This window comes from Spea bombifrons, chromosome 2 (genome assembly GCF_027358695.1).
Source record: "Spea bombifrons isolate aSpeBom1 chromosome 2, aSpeBom1.2.pri, whole genome shotgun sequence".
Classification (NCBI taxonomy): domain Eukaryota; kingdom Metazoa; phylum Chordata; class Amphibia; order Anura; family Pelobatidae; genus Spea; species Spea bombifrons.
In genome coordinates, this window is record NC_071088.1 from 46,895,075 (window position 1) to 46,913,438 (window position 18,364).

The window sequence follows — 18,364 nt, forward strand, 5'->3', positions numbered from 1 at the left end:
TCCGGGCTGCGTGTAGAGCTCTACGCGATACAATCGCGTAGAGCTCTACACGCTTCCCGGACTAAGCACTGGGGACCCAGATGCAGGGGACCTGGATCCTCCTGTGTTAACCCCCGACCCAACTTACCGGTGCATCTGAGTCCCCGGTGCTTAGTCCGGGCTGCGTGTAGAGCTCTACGCGATATAATCGCATAGAGCTCTACACGATACAATCGCGTAGAGCTCTACACGCTGCCCGGACTAAGCACTGGGGACTCAGAAGCACCGGTAAGTTGGAGGGGCATAACACAGGAGGATGCAGGGGACCTGCATCCTCCTGTGTTATGCCCCCTCCAACTTACCGGTGCTTCTGAGTCCCCGGTGCTTAGTCCGGGCAGCGTGTAGAGCTCTACGCGATTCGCGTGGAGCTCTACATGCTGCCCGGACTAAGCACCTGGGGCTCAGATGCAGGGGACCTGGACCCTCCTGTGTTATGCGCCCCCCCCCCCCCAACTCGTAGGCACCGGGAGTGTTAAATGGGGGGTGTAAGGCATTTCTGGAGGCAGAGTGCTCTGTGAAATGCCTTTTAACCCCTTTAATGCCACTCTGCCTCCTGAAATGCCTTAAACCTCCCTATATGCCACTCTTCCCCATAATATGCCTTTTAACCCTCTAAGTGCCAGAGTGGCATATAGGGTTAAAAGGCATATCATGGGGCACAGTGGCATATAGGGGGTATAAGGCACTTCTGGGGCAGATGTGCATAACTGGGGGGCAGGTTGGAAAATAGAAGGAAATAAAACCAAAATATTTTTCTCAAGCATAGCTTTTATTAAAAAAAGTGTTTAAATGAATTAACATTTACTGGTAAAACTTTTTTCCTATAGGGTCGTCTTATATTCAGGCTTTTTCTTTTTTTTTCTAAATTAATATTAAGATTTGGGGGGTCGTCTTATAATCGAGCAAATACGGTATATTACCAGAGCAAAACAATTTAATGTAATGTTTTAAAACAGGTATTTTGACACTACAACAGGGTCTACAGCTTTCAGTTCTCAAAAGGTTAACCAGAAAAGCCATCTAATGCATACTATCAATTATGACAGCAATAGGTTCTTCAATTTTCTACTGGGGTGCATAAAGTGGTTTCATCTCCCTGTAGGAGATTATTATACAAAATCCTATTCTAGAAATTACTGTTTATTTAGCAATTTAGCACACAGTAATTTCATTCAATTCCATAAAGAATTCTCCAGCCATTCCTCTGTTTTTTTAGGTTAGTGTTTTCCTCCAGGAATCAATGCAAACTGGTATTTGGTGGATTTCGTTCTGTAACATGCTTTGCTTAACAGACTAGGAATACACAATAATGCCAAGGACATAGCATGAATGCCTTGATTAATGCAGCATTTCTTTTCCTTTATTGTCAATATTTTTTCTTTTAGTTCTTATTAAATAAGTATTGCTGAAGGAAAAGGGAACTGTATAATGTCATCTTTACCCAGCTAGATCCCAGAGTGTGGATAGGATCTTCTACATCCCTTTAAGGACCATGGCTATTTTACCCTACAGGACCATATATATATATATATATATATATATATATATATATATATATATATATATATATATATATATATACTGTAGTTGCTCGATTATAAGACGATCCTATAGGAAAAAAGCCTCCAGAAATGCCTTATACCCCTATATGCCAGGGGCATATCATGAGACATAGTGGCATATAGGGGGGTATAAGGCATTTCTGGAGGCAGAGTGGCATATAGGGGTTAAAAGGCATTTCGGGTGGCAGAGTGGCATAAAGGGGGTTAAAAGGCATTTTATGGGGCAGTCTGCCTCCAGAAAAGCCTTATTCATATATGCAATACATTTTTTTGAAATACAATTAAAACATGTGTTTTAAAAATCCCACACATTTATTTAGTTTTATAAAAATTATACACAGCTTTTTTAAAATATTTTTTAGCCCCTACTTTACCCTTTAACCTAACACTATGTAATTAATTTCTTAAACTAAAATATAAAAAAATTAACCCCTCAGGGTCAAGTTAAACAAAAATCTAAAGTAAAAAATATGTATATTTAATATATTTATGTGTATATATATATATATATATATATATATATATATATATATATAAACCTGGGCATTGGGACCCAGGGGAACAAAGAACAGAGACAAAGGCAGTGCATAAAAGGCTTGTGCATGTGTGGAGGGTCTGCTGTAGCCTAACCACTTAGGTCATGGAGTGGTCAACAACAGTGTGCCATATCGATTGATGTCTGATCGATTTTAACCGATGATGGATCAGGTACATCATAGGTTCTGTAGGACCATTTTTTCACGACATACCTTGTATGTCATTAGTTGCGAAGTTGTTAAAGGGGAAATAATAAATAAATATTTCTGTTGAGTATTAAATAGAGAGCATTCAAACATTTAAACATAGAAACTAATTTAGCAGGGGAAAAAATGGGTATTATTTCATTGCAATACAGTTCCTTAGTGTATTGATCACCATTTAGGCCATCACATAATATTTGAGTGCCTGCTCAAACAGGACATTAAGCTGCCAGAGACAATGAAGCCCTCTTAAACTTATAAAGTCCTTTCCTCCTGAGGGTCCTGATTAAGACTGAGCCACTCTATTGTAGGAAAAGGCAGTATAAGGATTCGGTATATTTGTCTCGTACATTTGGGTAAGATAAAAGAGGTTAAACACATACACATGAAAAATATGCAGCTGTCCAAAAACATTATATTATGTAAAAACTAGTTTCTGTTTAAGGACACCTTAGCTGAAAATAAATAAATATGTATTTCATTAATCCTGTGATTACCCCATTTATGATGAGATAGATGTTTGGTTTCATTACAGGAAGGGCAATTCTAAAAATGGAAGTTGCAAACATAGGAGTACTGTGTGTTTACTTCCTGGACCCGCAAAGAAATAATACTCTTTTTTTGTTATGAATGTATCGAGTCTGCCTTGGTCCTAGCTTGTTCTAAAAAGCCACTTTAAACCCTGGGAATTACAGTCAGAGCAGCAGGTACAATGAAGCACTGAGTTTCAGCCCACGTATCACCTTATTACAGAATGCAGCTGAAAAACAGTCAATACACTTCAGGGAAGCCCGTAAACAACATTCATCAGTGAATGTTAAACAGGGGTTAGTATCTTGATAAAACATGGCTAATTTTCTTCCATTACCAGGATCTCGAAACATAGAAGAAACTATGAGCAGTGGTGAAATATTGGAGTCTACTTTTTCCAAATATGCCAAGGAAAAAGAAGGTAAACCAACAAGATGATTTCAATGTGTATGAATGAAAGACTTAAGTTGCTGTTTGTTTTTGTTGTGGATGTCACAATAACAACACATTATAAAAATTTATGTATTAGCAAAATCTAGAGCGTAATTGTTTAAATTTTAGTTTAGATTTTTCATTAGAAACTTAGCTCTATACCAGTATGTTTTGTCCCTCCTGGAGAAATCATGCAAAATAAGCATACCTGGAAACTTTTGGACTCCGGCTACCGGAAGCCTTCCCTTGCAGGACACGGCCAGGACTGCCCACTGACGTCAGCGGGCAGTCCTGTGACGTTGGTAGGGGTTCCCCCTGATGTCAGTGGGAGGTCTCCCTGATGTCAGTGGGAGGTTCCCCTGATGTCAGTGGGCGTTCCTGGTAACGTCAGGGGCCTTTCAAAGGGGAAATGGGCGGGGAGCGGGGTGTGTCAAGACCCCGCTCCCGTGACCTGGAGGATTCGGGTCTTGACCCGGAGAAGCGGTTCCCAGGTATGAAAATAAGTCTTGAATAAAGGTGAAGAAATAAGTACAATCTTATGTAATGTACAATCAATGTAAAGGCTGTTTTTAGCCTGTATTCGCGAGAGGGGTCTCAGTGAGTCCTTATAACCCCTTCAGGGTGTTTCGTTACCGCTTTTCGCTCTCGCCCCCTCAGTTCACTGTTTGTTCTCCCCTCAGTCTCTATTTTGTATATTCTCTCTTTCCTATCCCTCTTCCTCCTCATTAACAAGAGGTAGGCCCCTATCCTATTTACAAAGGGGGAGTTTTCGGGGCCTTGGCACATTTCAGGCTTATGTTTTCACAGGATCAGACCTCCATGAATATTTGTACACATTTGGTATATAGCGTACAAGTTATTTCTTCTTTTCTCATAGCACCAAGCATACTGTTTATCATAACATTTTTAATAGAGGTGTAGTTATAATAACAATAATAGGCCAACATAAGCATTAAATCTGGATTGATCATAATACGAAATAGATACAAGCTTGAGCTTGTTTTTGTTATTAATATGTATGCCAGCTCTCCAGAGTTGCCTTGAGAGCTCCAGATTTGTCAGCTTTTTAAGGCTCAGATGCAGTACTTGTCCTACAACTCTGATGCTCTTATCCTTCCTATTCTTTCAGAGACCCTAATGTGCAGGAAGTGTACTCAAAAGTATGCTTCATGCTTTTAGTACAGACAGACAAAGGAGGGGGTAACGACAGAAGTCTCTTTTTCTATATCCAATATCAAATGAATATACGAACTGATGTAAAAAATGTCCCCAATATACATTTATTTGCCTATAGAAGTGGAGTGTAACTTTAAGTCACATAATGATACCATAAAATTAAGATTCATGGCAAGATCAAGGCAAGTTTTGACTACCAACAGAATTAAGTTTGGCTACTCAGACACCCTGTCACGACCACTGACACCACGGCACTCACCGCAGAAGTTCTTCTGCCCAGGAAACCACTACCAAAGTAGGCCCTTGCCAGTAGTAACCCAGGACTTAGATGATCCCAATAGTGAGGAGGCCAGGTGTAAGCAGATAATATAGATATGAAATTTGAAGGTAGAGGGGTCAGCTTAGTACAGGATCCAAGACGAACTCAGCAGTGCAAGAGTTAACACAATTAGGATAGTCAGGATAGCCGGGTCTGTACACAACGCGAGTAGTCATACAAGCTTGGAGTCAATCTCAGATTGGGTAGTCAGACGAGCCAAACTGGAAACCAGAAGACACAGGCAAAAGTACAAAATCGCTAAGCAGAAGGAGCAGTCAGGCAGGGGGTCAAAATATCAGGCAACAAGACATCGGCAAACTCAGATCTTCGAAGACCACAACAGGGTAGCTGGTTGCCCCTCGACCACGTCACCGCAGCTTCAGACGGCCATCCTTACCCTGCCTCAAGCCCTGCCTAGCAGCGCCCCCTTCATTGCCGACAGCAGGGCCTCCGGTGGACCGTAAGCCGGTATGTATAGAACTCTGAGGGTCTCTGCTCCTTCGGGCATCCAGATGCCGAACGGTAGCAAGACCCCCAGACCCTACCGTTTGCCCCCAATGTTGGTGGCCGACCAACCGCATCAGGGACACACTGGATCACCCCAGGTGACTGACGGGGGCGCGAGCTGCCGTCCACCCACACTCATCCGGGACTGGAAAAGCGGCCCCTAACAACCGGCGAGTATGGGCAGACGTCTACCCGCACCCATCCGGGACCGAGGGAATGACACACCCTAGTATGTCCTATCAAGCAGAGCAGAAAAATGGAGGCTTTTGATTCCATTTAGAAATAGTGTGTTTGTTTTAAACATAATGTCCCTGTGTATCAAAATGTACCTGTTTATTGACAGAGAAATTTAGAGGTAGAGTGATAGCTCGGTGTGAGCAGAATTATAGGGATTATTAACCGTCTATTAGCCAGCAGAGTGGAAATTTAACATATGGCCTGGGGTACAGTAAATTTAGACAGTCTGTTTACTAGGCTGAAGAGTACCTGTGGAGCAGTGATTGCAATAGCCAGCTAATCTGTCACTATGCAAACTCAGGTTTCTTTGCCTTTAATGACCTATCACTAACTGGAGCCTGGGGAATTTAAGATGCATGCCAGCACTCTGCCGGCTTTGTATAATTCATTTATTTTATTGCTTTGCTTGTGTTTTTCGCTTTTGGGATCTTCTCAAAAGAAAACAAAATCAAGCGATTCAGACCAGCGGAAATTAGACTTTTTCTAAACATCACTGAGCATACAGCTACTTTACGGCTGGCCTCTAAAAATATGGCATTTTTTGTGGAAAAGGTAATTGTTTGGCTGGATTTAAATTGTTTACTGCTGGAAGTAATTGTTCAGCTACAAGGAACTTTAAACCACAATAGCTTGAAGAATAACAACTTGCTTAACTATTATTCCTTCCACAGACCAAAACTCACACAAAATCATATAATTACATCATACACCCAAGCATACTATTATCAAATTTTATAAAGAGGCATCAGATTTATAAATTCAGTTGACAGCAGGACCAGCATTTGGGTTCTTGCTAACACCCTAGATGGAATATGCTTCTGGCACACCCTTTCTGCATGCACTTGATTGCTAATATAGGCTAGAACCTCATGGTTGTGCCCCTTCACATCTTGGCAACCTAGGCAGCAATCTCAGTTGTCTATGTCATATGACTTGCATGTGGCCAGCTTCTGATGGTACAGCGGTTTTAACAAAGATGTAAGCCTCTACAGCCAAACACGATCATTTTATCCTTCACGGATGATTTCATTGCTCTAGACTTAAAACAGTCTAGCTGCATTGCATACCCTCAACATTTCAGGCGTCCAAATCAGGACACCTCTGGGTATGGCAAGAGGTGTGGGGGGGGGCGGGATTGCAGGACCAGTGCCTGAATGGGTATGTCCCGCATGAAAATTGGTTAAGGAAAGTGATATTGAGTCGGATAAACGGTCACAAAAATATGTCTGATTAAGCACACACAGGTTTAGATTAGTGAACAAAATAAATACTATTTATTTAATAATAATTTATTTAATAATAAATACTAAAAAAGTATTCATTATATACCGTATTTGCTCGATTATAAGACAAGTTTTTTTTTCAGGGCCAATGCTCTGAAAAATATCCCTCGTCTTACATTCGAGGTAGTCTTCTAATCAGACCTCAAATATTGGTCTGATTACAAGACTAAGATCCAAATCCCCCGCAGCGCTGCAGGGGACCCGGATCCTCCTCTCTGGCAGCCTCTGCTGCTGCCTGTACTTCCTCTGGGGGCTTCTATGACGGAGCACCGGCATCACATGGCCTTCCGGCGCTCCACCATAGAAGCCCCAGCGGAAGTGCCAGCAGCAGCGGAGGTTGTCTGTTCGCATCCCGCAGTTGGTGAGCGTTTGAGACGACCACTGCCTTGCTATAGAAGCTGAGGGTAAAGGTAAACCCTATTGAGCATCTGTGGGGCATCCTCAGACGGAAGGTGGTGGAGCGCAAGGTCTTTAACATCCACCAGCTCCGTGATGTCGTCATGGAGGAGTGGAAGAGGACTCTAGTGGCAACCTGTGAAGCTCTGGTCAACTCCATGCCCAAGAGGGTTAAGGCAATGCTGAATGCTGTGGCCACACACAATATTGACACTTTGGGCCCAATTTGGACATTTCCACTTAGGGGGTGTACTCACGTTTGTTGCCAAAGTTTAGACATTAAGGGCTGTGTGTTGAGTTATTTTGAGGGGGCAGTAAATTTACACTGTTATACAGGCTGTACAATCACTACTTTACATTGTAGCAGAGTCATTTCTTGTCACATGAAAAGATATAATAAAATATTTCCAAAAATGTGAGGGGTGTACTCACTTTTGTGAGATACTCTATTTATATATAAATGCAAAAATGCATGTGTTTCTTAAAGTTCAACCTAAAGGGACAGTTTAGTGTATGGCCAAGAACAACTTTGTAAGTACTTTAATACCCATTATTTTGCCTGAACGAAAGAAAAAACCCTACAACTTAACGTGGCCTAGTGAAGCAACCAATTGCTGGCAGAAGAGTGCTTTAATTAAAATAAGTGGGAGTTCTTCCTCTAAGTATATGGGAGAGGTCTCTTTAGAGCCCCTGAACTCTAAAATGAAGCAGCAAAATAGTGTACCATTTGTTTTAATGCAACCTATCATCTTTATATTGTTTTTGTTAATTTTAGTTTATTATTTCGTTAATATATGCAGTATATAAAAAAAATCAACTTGATAAGCAAGATCCATATGTTTTGCTCTAATGGATTTATTGCATCAACAGGGATTGTCTGATTAATGATCATGTATCTTAGAGAGTTATTTTGCAAAGTCTCTTGGTTTTCCAACCATAAATTACTATGGAAAGTACTGCAACCTTTACTAAAGTTTCAGCTGCTCTGAGCTTTTCTTGGGAGCCTCTTGAGTACAGTGCTTAATGAGAGAAGAAGCAGCAGTATACCTTCACTTGTCTGCATTTGCTAAGACTGTTGAATTTATCGCAATACAACAGCCGAGTCGTCCTTGTTCTAATTGTTTCTTCGGCCCTACGTTGTCTGGTCACTGTCACTAGAACTAGATCTAGAATCTAGAGTTGATTGCTAGATTCACAAAGGTTATACAGAAAGAAACACAATCAAACACATTTATTCCAGAAAATAGCATTCTTAAATGCACATTTCTGGAGAGGAAATATGCATCCAGAAATACTTGAATAACTGCATGATCTTATTTGTCAACTGGAGAACATCACATGAGAAATGAGGAGTGAGCTACCAAGAGCAATGCTGGTGACAGACAATTCAAAATTGTTGGAGTAGAATTTGTATGGTGAGAGCTGGATGGACAGATCGAGAATAACTTATATATGAGAGATGAACTTTAATGGTATTGTTGGCAGTGAGAAATACATGTTATGCTGCTTTTGCATGTACAATAATCATACCTGGAAACGTGTTGGTATGACCCAGAGGCTCTAGGCATTAGGGGTTCTAAACAAAATAGAGCACCAGGCAATAATTCCCTTTTTAACCCACACAGGCACATTTTAATACATGTAAAATGCTAGTGTAGGTATAGATTAATTGTGCTTGGCCTCCAGGCATGGTGGAGGCTTCCTTTGCATCCCTATCAGTTTCCAGACCTTCTGCAGACTGGGGGTATATTCTGTGGTGAGTGTTGGTGCCCCTTTGATCTAGGCAACCAAGGAGGGGCAACAGTAATGCACTGAACTTGCACATTACAAGTTTCCTGTTGAGATGGATCGAGTTGAGGTTAAGTTGATTGTCAATCAAGTTGATTGTGTGAGTCAGTAGTCAAATTTGTCATGCGATCTGTCAAGTCGGCATCTGAGTTGGCCATTAAGTTGGGCAGCCATTCTGAATTAAGTCCTACGCTAACACATTCCGGATAAAAGGAAAACTCGGGTACTTTGCACAAGAAACATTATTGAAGCATAACATTAAGAAGTGAGAGTATATTTTCAAAATATATATCAGAGTATAAGCTCACAATTTGCTGTGAAATAGATGGCTTGTGTCATCCAGATTTATTCAAGCAGAGCCAGCAGGTCCATATGGCTACCTTGTGTGTTGAGCTGACAGCACACCTGATTAAGCATAGTCAAAATGTAAGGGACTTACAAAAAAAGGGAAGCAAGATTGTGTTAATATTAGGCTTGGCTTATTTACTGTAGCTAAGGTAGTATCTAGTTTTCAAAGACTATTTTAGAAGTGTCAATAATAAGGGGGGGCTTGGATTTAGAATGAAGTAGCAAACAATTTATGAGATTCACCTTTGCTTAGGGTGGATATTTTTTTTTTGGTACCTAGGCTCTGATACCTTGCCAAATGATTGGTTAGGTCCAGAAGGACAGAATTTCTAGTTTTAATGAATATAGTATTAATAATAACACGTTTTCTTATCCCTAAATCTAACCCAACATCCAAGTCCCCAATCCCCCTCACCTACAAAAAATATATAAAATACAAAGTACACAAGGCAAGGAAAGAGAGTGATAGCTTGTGATCATGTGACCTTGGAGAGCTCTGTTTGTTGCGTGACCTGCTTACTTGACTTGCCATCATAAGGTATGTAATGTAACCCTAAATTAAGGAGCCATGAAATGATTATAGAGGTAATAAGTAAATTTGTACCTAACATTTGGTCAAGGAATGTAGTCTATTAAAACATGATGGAATGATGGAATAAATTTTATTTTAGAACTCTCAATTTTCATTTATGGGTTGGTGTGGATTGCTAATTAAGATTACAAACCACCATCAACGTTTTTATTATTCTTTCCTCCACTAATACAGTCAGAGTTTTTTTCATTACTACTCAATATGAACAGTTCTCGACAGTGCTACTGTGCACTACATTAAAGCCTTTTTATATAAGGAACATAAATAAGGATCCTGGCATATTTATGTACACATAATTGCAAAAGTAACTGTACAAACACTTAAAATATGACTGGGAGTCATGTAAAATAACATTCTGACATATGGTGCTACATATTTTAGGAAACAAAAGGACTTTTGCTAAAGTTAGACTTAGCGTGGGGTTTTCATAGGTTGTATAGTTCTGCTTGCCTTTGTAGAGATGAATAGGAAACATTTTAAAATCTTTAAAGGGATTTAATTTCTATCCCCCTAACCTCACCCTAATGGGAACTTGTGTAGAATCTAATAGCATGGCTAGCGACTGCTCTACGTGTAATTGTACACACGTGTGCCTGAGTTAGCCTGCTCTGCCTTTATCAGTGTATATGCATGTGTGCTTACAAATGAAATACACTTAAGCCATTATGGAAATGTGTAAGATGAAGACACACAAGAAAATGTCACTTTTTAATGCCGTAACCATGATTACATGACGTTATAGACGTAGCCTTTTTAACATACCATGGGGCTTGAAATGCATGAGCCTGGTTGTTCAGAGCAGTCATGGTTTCAGGTATTGCAGTGAATCTACTCGCCTGTGTGTACCAGAGACAGGCAGTTTCCTATCTGTATTTGTGTGTATCTGATCTGTGTGTGTCAGCGTATATGTGAGTAACTCTGCTCTGTATATATATATATATATATATATATATATATATATATATATATATATATATATGTGTGTGTGTGTGTCTGAGTCTGTCTTCTCTGTGTATATACTGTATCAGTGTGTGTATCACTGTATATATACGTGTGTCTTTGTCAGTCTCTTCTGTGTGTATCGGTGGATATGTTTCCGCATTTATGTCAGTCTGCTTTGTGTATAGTATATCACTGCATATACGTGTGTCTGAGTCAGTCTGCTCTGTGTGTATCACTGTATATGTTTGTGCATATGAGTCAGTGATCTGATTTTTTTACTATATGTATTTATCGGTCAGCCGGCACCACAGGTCTTTTGTGTCTGAGACAATGTGCTCTACATGTATCAATGTAAAATATTGTTGTGTACCACTGTATACATGTGACTAACACACGTGTATCCTGGGCAGCCTTCTGTGAGTAACAGCACATAAATGTATCTGAGTTAGTGAGTGTCTGTTTTTTTTGTATGGCTATACACATAGCCTTTCTCTACAGTTGAAGGTAGAATATTTTTTTATTCAATAGCTTGACGATTTTGTAGTAAGCAGGTGTCCGGCAAATTTACTGCAACATTACTGAACCGGCAACATTATCCCTATCCGGAACAGCTGTCACCGTGTACATGAGATGCTTCTTCCAGCCACAGTTATAATGGGACCCATATAAATAGCCCATGGGTTCAAAAAGGTGATATTGAATGCATGTCCATATTTGCATATGCCTGTCAGTGAATCACAAAACTGCTTTGAAAACACTGTAGGGATTGCGTTGTAGATGCTTCACCATCCTAACGTGCCAGGGCCGGATATTCGGCTCTATATTAGGCACTGTATGCTTGACGCGTGTGTTGAATACATGCAGTCACATACCAAACAATGTAAGCGTGAATTGCTGCTGCGTGTATAGAGCAGGTGCTGCATGCATGTCGTTTGCTGGTGGCTTCCGCCCCGTGTCAGTTCCTCTGTGTTAATGCTATTATAATAACAAGACTGCACAAACTGTACATGTATATGTGTGCAGACAAATGTACAAATGCCTGGTGGGCGCTTCCCACTTGCTTCCACTAGATCCGGTGATTTTGTGTGCAGCCGTGGGCTGGATATATACAGCTGCACACTGCTTGAGTCTAGCGTGCAGCTGTGTGTATCCAGCTGGTGGCTGCTGGCCTTAAAGTGTAGGGCCACTTTTCTTTCCCAATCTGGCCCTGTATGTGTATATAATATTGATTTAGATGCAACATATGAGCTAACACTAATGGTGGCTTTGCTCCGTTTCTATCTCATCCATGTCCGTACCTTGCAGTGCAGAATGCATGGTTTCCTCCCTGATTGCTCTGAGCCTTAGAGCCCTTAAGCATTAGATTAAAAGCATCCTTGTTTCGTTCTGTTATTTATGTTCTGTTCTGACTATTGCATTTACGACTGCTCATTAATTTAGCCAACGTGGCCAAGGTACCAGATTCAAAGCAGCCTCACTAGATAATTTGTAAATAATTAAAAAAGGCAGTCAGAAGAAACAAACACAGGTCCCGTGCTACACTTGATTTCCTGCATATTACAAAGGTGATTTAAGAGTCTAAATCTTTTTGTTGTTATTGTTTATTTTCATTATGAATTATATATATATATATTATATGTATATATATATATATATATACGGTGTATATACACTGTATGGACAAAAGTATTGGGACACACCTCTTAATTATGGAATTCAGGTGTTTCACTCATAAAAGCAAGCACCCAGCCATGGAGTCTGCATTTACAAACATTTGGGGGAAAAATGGGTCATCCTGAAGAGCTCAGCCACCATTAAAATAATTTAGTTCGTGAAATTTCATCCCTGCTAGATATTCCACAGTCAGTGGTTTTATTGGTAACTGGAAGCGTTTAGGAAGAGCAGCAACTCAGGCACGAAACTGAAGATCACGTAAAGTCACAGTGCTGAGGGGAGTGCTGAGGCGTATGGCACATAAAAATCGCCAATGCTGATTCCATAGCTGAAGAGTTCCAAACTTACACATAAAATGGGTTTCCATGGCCAAACAGCTGCATGCAAGCCTCACATCACCAAGTACAAAGCCAATCGTCAGATGTAGTGGTGTAAAGCACACCATCACTGGACTCTGAAGGAGCGGAAACGTGTTCCATGGATTGACGAATCACGCTTTTCTGTGTTTTCTGGTCAAGTCTGGGTTTCGTGGATGCCAGGAAAACCTTACATGCCTGACTCCATTGGGCCAACTGTAAAGTTTGGTGGAGGAGAGATAATGGTATGGGGCTGTTTTCAGGGGTTGGGCTAGGCCCCTTACTTCCTGCGAAGGGAAATCTTAATGCTTCAGTATACCAGGACATTTTGGACAACACTATCCTTCCAACTTTGTGGGATCAGTTTGGGGAAGGCCCTTTTTCATTCCATCATGACTGTGTACAAAGCAAAGTTCATAAAGACATGGTTGGATGAGTTTGGTGTGGAAGAACTTGACTGGGCCGTAATAGAGCCCTGACCTCAACCCCATTGAACATCTTTGGGATGAAACCGGAACAGAGACTGCGAGCCAGGCCTTCTCATGCAACATTAGTGCCTGACCTCACGAATGCTCTGCTGGATGAATGGAGGGACCAACTACATATCAATTTCTGTGTATTTACAATGCAATATCACAAAAGTCCCTGTTAGTGTAATGGTCAGGTGTCCCAGTACTTTTTTCCATATAGTGTGTGTGTGTGTGGTTTCTGTGGTTCTTGTACGATCTAGAGTCTACCTGAAGAGCACATTCTTGTACGACCCCCAGTCTAGCAAAGAAATCTACCAATGGCTTGATAAAATGTTATAGAACATATACAAGGTTACTTGATGAGTTCCTCATCTCTGTATTATTAATTTGGACAGCATTGATGAAATCCTGCATATTCCTACATAATATTGGTCTTAGCAAAACCATTCTAGCCCCAGGTTTTGACTCCTGGGATTAGTCCTGTCCTTTTTGTGCAGCTTTAAATCTTGATCTAGTGCAAGGTAATTATGCTGTCTGGAGAAAGCCAAGTGAAAACCTGAGTTATCAAATCGGCGTATGGCCATATGCAAACCTTGGGGTATTAAGTTATTTAAATTCAAAAATGTATAGTTTATCCGTTTAATATGCTTGTCATTAATAGCTTAATAACCATGGCTCACGATACTCTGAGATCATCCTTTCCAGTATGGTCTGTGAGTATTATTAGCTATGATCTCAATATGCGTTTATCAACGTATGCTTATGTTCATTTTAAGCATTTTTTTCTTAAAGATGTTTGAAAAAAACGTGAACTTTCATGGCCTATTTCTCAACCTGCACCTGACCATCTTAAAGCTGCTGAACTATTGTTCAATCTTTAGTACACTATACTAGAATTTTTACTACCTCTGTGGATAACTGTAAAGGTTTTTGTGACAGAACTGCTTTACTGTTACATAGAGCTCTATACCTACTAAGATGGTTATGACATGATTGTTCAGCCACAAAGAATGACTTGAAATTCATGCTTGAATAAAAAAATATAACACTCTCCTATCTATCTATCTATCTATCTATCTATCTATCTATCTATCTATCTATCTATCTATATATATATATCTGTATGTTACTTGATCACTTCAACCCTATAACTACAAGCAATAAAACGGGGATGTTTCTTAAACTTTTCAGTGGTAAAACAAATATCTCTGATGGTATGAAATGTATTACTTTAAAAGGAGTATCAGTGTAGCTATATATATATATATATATATATATATATATATATATATAATGTGTGTTTGTGTGTGCCATTGTGCAATATAAGCGGCATATAGAATCAGTCTGTATTAGGTTTGCTCTCCATCACAGTCCTTATACAAACACTCATGGGATAGACATAGGACTATTTCAGAGCCAAGGAACTAGTTAGGTTTGTGGTTTACAGGCCAAAAAGAGAGATGAGCAAAGCAGTTCTTATCGGCACTCAAATTGTATATTTCTTTGTTTTTATTAACTCCAGTACAGAGAATATAACCACTACATCCCATCCGTCATCGCTATATGAACAGAATCGCAGCTGTGCTGCTAACACTACAGTTTACATGTGAAAGCACATTATTAAAACATGTGATTGCACCAAAACAGTTATAGATAAACCAATGAAACTAAAATATTGCTTTTCCCTTCGCTAATATACTAAGTAAAATGATCAAATGCGTAGAATGCCTAAAGTGATGGACTGATTTTAATATCAGATTTGTGTTGCCGATGGTATTTAACGCAATTATTGGTAGGCTTCCCTCTATACCATATGAGTGTGATGCCTTGTCACATATTTTTCAACATTTGCCATCTTCAGCAAACCAAGGAACAAGTCATCCACACAGTATTATGACTAAATAAATATCTGTATCCACCATAGTAGGATTTCAAGATTGTAAGCTTGCGAGCAGGGCTCTCTCCACCTAATGTATCGGTTTGTCTTAGTCTGTCAATTCTCGTCTTGTCATACCCCTTGAATTTATGCATTGTATTAAGCGCTGCGTAAATTGTTGTGCGCTATATAAATAAAAGATAATAATAATAATAATTTTCATTCATCAGTGGTACAAAACCTACTTAGAATTTGACAGCAGATAAAAACCATTCAGCCCATCTAGTCTGTCCATTTTTCCTGATGCAAAGACTCAATCCTTAATCAGTCCTAGATTCAGAATAGCCATATGCCGATCCCATCCATGTTTATATTCCCTCACTGTATAAGCCTCTGCCTCTTCTGCTGTGAGGCCGTTCAACTTATCTACAGCCTTCTCAGTAAAGTAAAACTCACTTCACAATGATGTTAAATCTATAGATGGTATGTCAGGTATAGTCTTTTCACTAATCTCTCTAAGAGACAATCTTGTTACGTTTATATTTTAAGTAGAATTGTAACTAGTGCGGCAATTAATATTCTTTTACATAAAAAGCCATTTGTACGAACGCTGCCATCACAATACTGCTGCTCCCAAACCTCCACCATTATAGCTTCTTCTAGGAAAAGTTACCAGGAGCTTTCTCACTCCACAGCAGAAATGCCCTACAGCTATTAAGGAAACCCTCATTATGAGAGCAGACGCCAATAAAAGCAGAACATGGCAATGTATGGGTTAAATGGGAAAAAAATCTATTTCCATGTAACAAAAATGAATTCACGTTCAACACAATTACAATATAACAATCCCGAAGCAAGCATGTTCTGTTTGTTTTTAAATGTGAATTCAAACAATAATTGGTGGCCAACCCTGGACTAAGAAGAAATGTTAAGTAACAGGAAGGACTGAAATAGGCATTAAAATTAGATATATAAGGAAGGCCTTCAACTTTACTTAGTGGGACCAATTATCAAAAGCTCAAACAAAATAAATGCTCTACATTCAAGTAACGTACATAAAGGAGACTCCAATTTATGTGTTGAATTATGTCTTAAAATTCCAGAAGACGAGCAGGTGTCATGCCTTTTAGGCATAAGCGCTAAGTGCCGCTACATTAGTAACAAGCATGCACTTTTGATCATTAGTCCAGAAAACCACCTCTTCTGAATAACACCATCATATAAAGTTTTACATCCTACCTGCTGTTGTCAGGGGATTTAATTTTTTTAAAAAATCATGGTAAATTCTGATGTAGATTTGGAAACTGTACCAAAAGAAGCACTTTACTATATGCTGCTACTGCTACTTGATTTGGCTTATAATTTAACAAAAGGTTAGGAAGTATTTATCCGATCTAACAAGAGGAAAAGGGAACCATTAACCAATTATCGTGTGCTTCTGAGCTGGTAGTATTAACCCCTATGTTAGACAGGCCTGCAACATAGCAGAGTACTGAAATATTAAATGTAGCATATAAATTAATTATTACGCTACAGCGGGGTATAATATCTGGGAAAAATATGTAAGATCCTACTGCAGTATTATATAATGTGCTCATATATATGCAATTTATATATATATATATATATATATGTATTGTATAAATAGTTAATAAATACCTAAGGGGTGTGATAAAACATACAGAATACATATAACATACTCCTTGTGTCTAAGTATTAAAGTGAAATATTGTGAGCACAGTCCTTATGCTTTCTGTATTCAATTTAATGTTAGATGCACAAGAAAATAGGGAAATCATATTAATGTAGCACAGTTAAAAAGCCAGAGGCATATTACATTACCGTACTGAGAATTTTGCATACAAGGCGCAGAACATGAAAGTACCTGAAGTCCTGAACTGCATTCCATACAATAGAAGTCCAGATGATAAGCTTAAAAGCCTTATACAAAACAGTAGGATGATTATTGTATTTTTGCCAAGTTATAGGGAATAAAACCTGCCAGATATATCCAATTCATTCATCCAATTAAACAGCTGCTGTGATTTTTGAACAACATTTATACAGCCGGATGAGAGTACAATTTGATCTGAATCTTGGAGAAAAACTTTATAAAATAATCATATGCTGATTTTCCCCCATTCCACCTCTTCAAATCATTAACACGTCGGAATGATTGATTACGGGAAATAAATTGCTCTTCAGATGATTGCAAAAAAAAAAAAGTGAAGAGAACGCAGAAGGGTGCCTTAGAATTTTAATTCTATTATTTCCCTGCATCTATCTGAAACCAGAATATTTTACCGCACACCTGGATTTTTTTTTTTCTACTATACAATATACTTAATTACACATAACAAAATCCAAAATATCAACTGAAATGAAGCAGAGTTAAGGGATGGTGATCTTACCTGTGTTCTCGTTTTAAAATCGATATCCATCAAAGATCCCACTTAAATTTCCATATCTGTGGCAGGTTGCACCTTTGTCTTGAAATCTAACTCCCCCAGAAAACTTAGATTTATACACCTAGCCCCAAAATGACATCTCTCCCATCCAACAGCTGCAACAAAAAATGTAATCAAGCAGGTGACCAAAAAAATGGGTTCTTCATTCAAACTCCTGCTTGTGATTTCCAGCTGATTGTCTGCTTTGTAGAAATTCAGAGTTTCCCCCTAATCCAAAGTGGTCTAAAGATGATGTCCCTAGGTAAAGCAGGCAGGTACCTTGTTGTACCCTGGATGTGTGTTCTGGATGTGAGAGCATAGGAGTCCCAAAGATGCTAATTCAGAAAATGTTGTCTGGTCCGCTAGCACTGTAATTTGAAAGAGATGCAGCCTGTGGTACCACAGAGAAATGCATTAGGCTTTGACTTCATTGGCAACCTTAGCTTAAGCAGAATCCTTAGGGACTGGAAAGAAAGCAGGCTAGGAGAACCGTACTGTGAAAGGGGCACAGTACCCCCTAGTGGCCGACATAGTTATAACAGTCACACTAGTGAGTAATGGCTAAGCATAGAAAAGGTATGATCTGCCATACATAATTCAACAGACACAAAGATTTTGAGAGACATCATTACCCATTCTTTTTTATATA

General features: G+C 39.4%; 1 protein-coding gene across 1 annotated transcript in view; it reads right to left on the reverse strand.

The window, feature by feature from the left end:
* LOC128475298 (chemokine-like protein TAFA-2) overlaps window positions 1–18,065 on the reverse strand; it is a 171,170-nt gene extending 153,105 nt beyond the window's left edge. Inside the window, exon 1 of the mRNA XM_053457775.1 lies at window positions 17,680–18,065. The gene's annotated coding sequence lies outside the window, so the exon portion shown is untranslated. The remainder of the gene's footprint in view (window positions 1–17,679) is intronic.
* Between the last annotated feature and the right edge of the window lie 299 nt (window positions 18,066–18,364).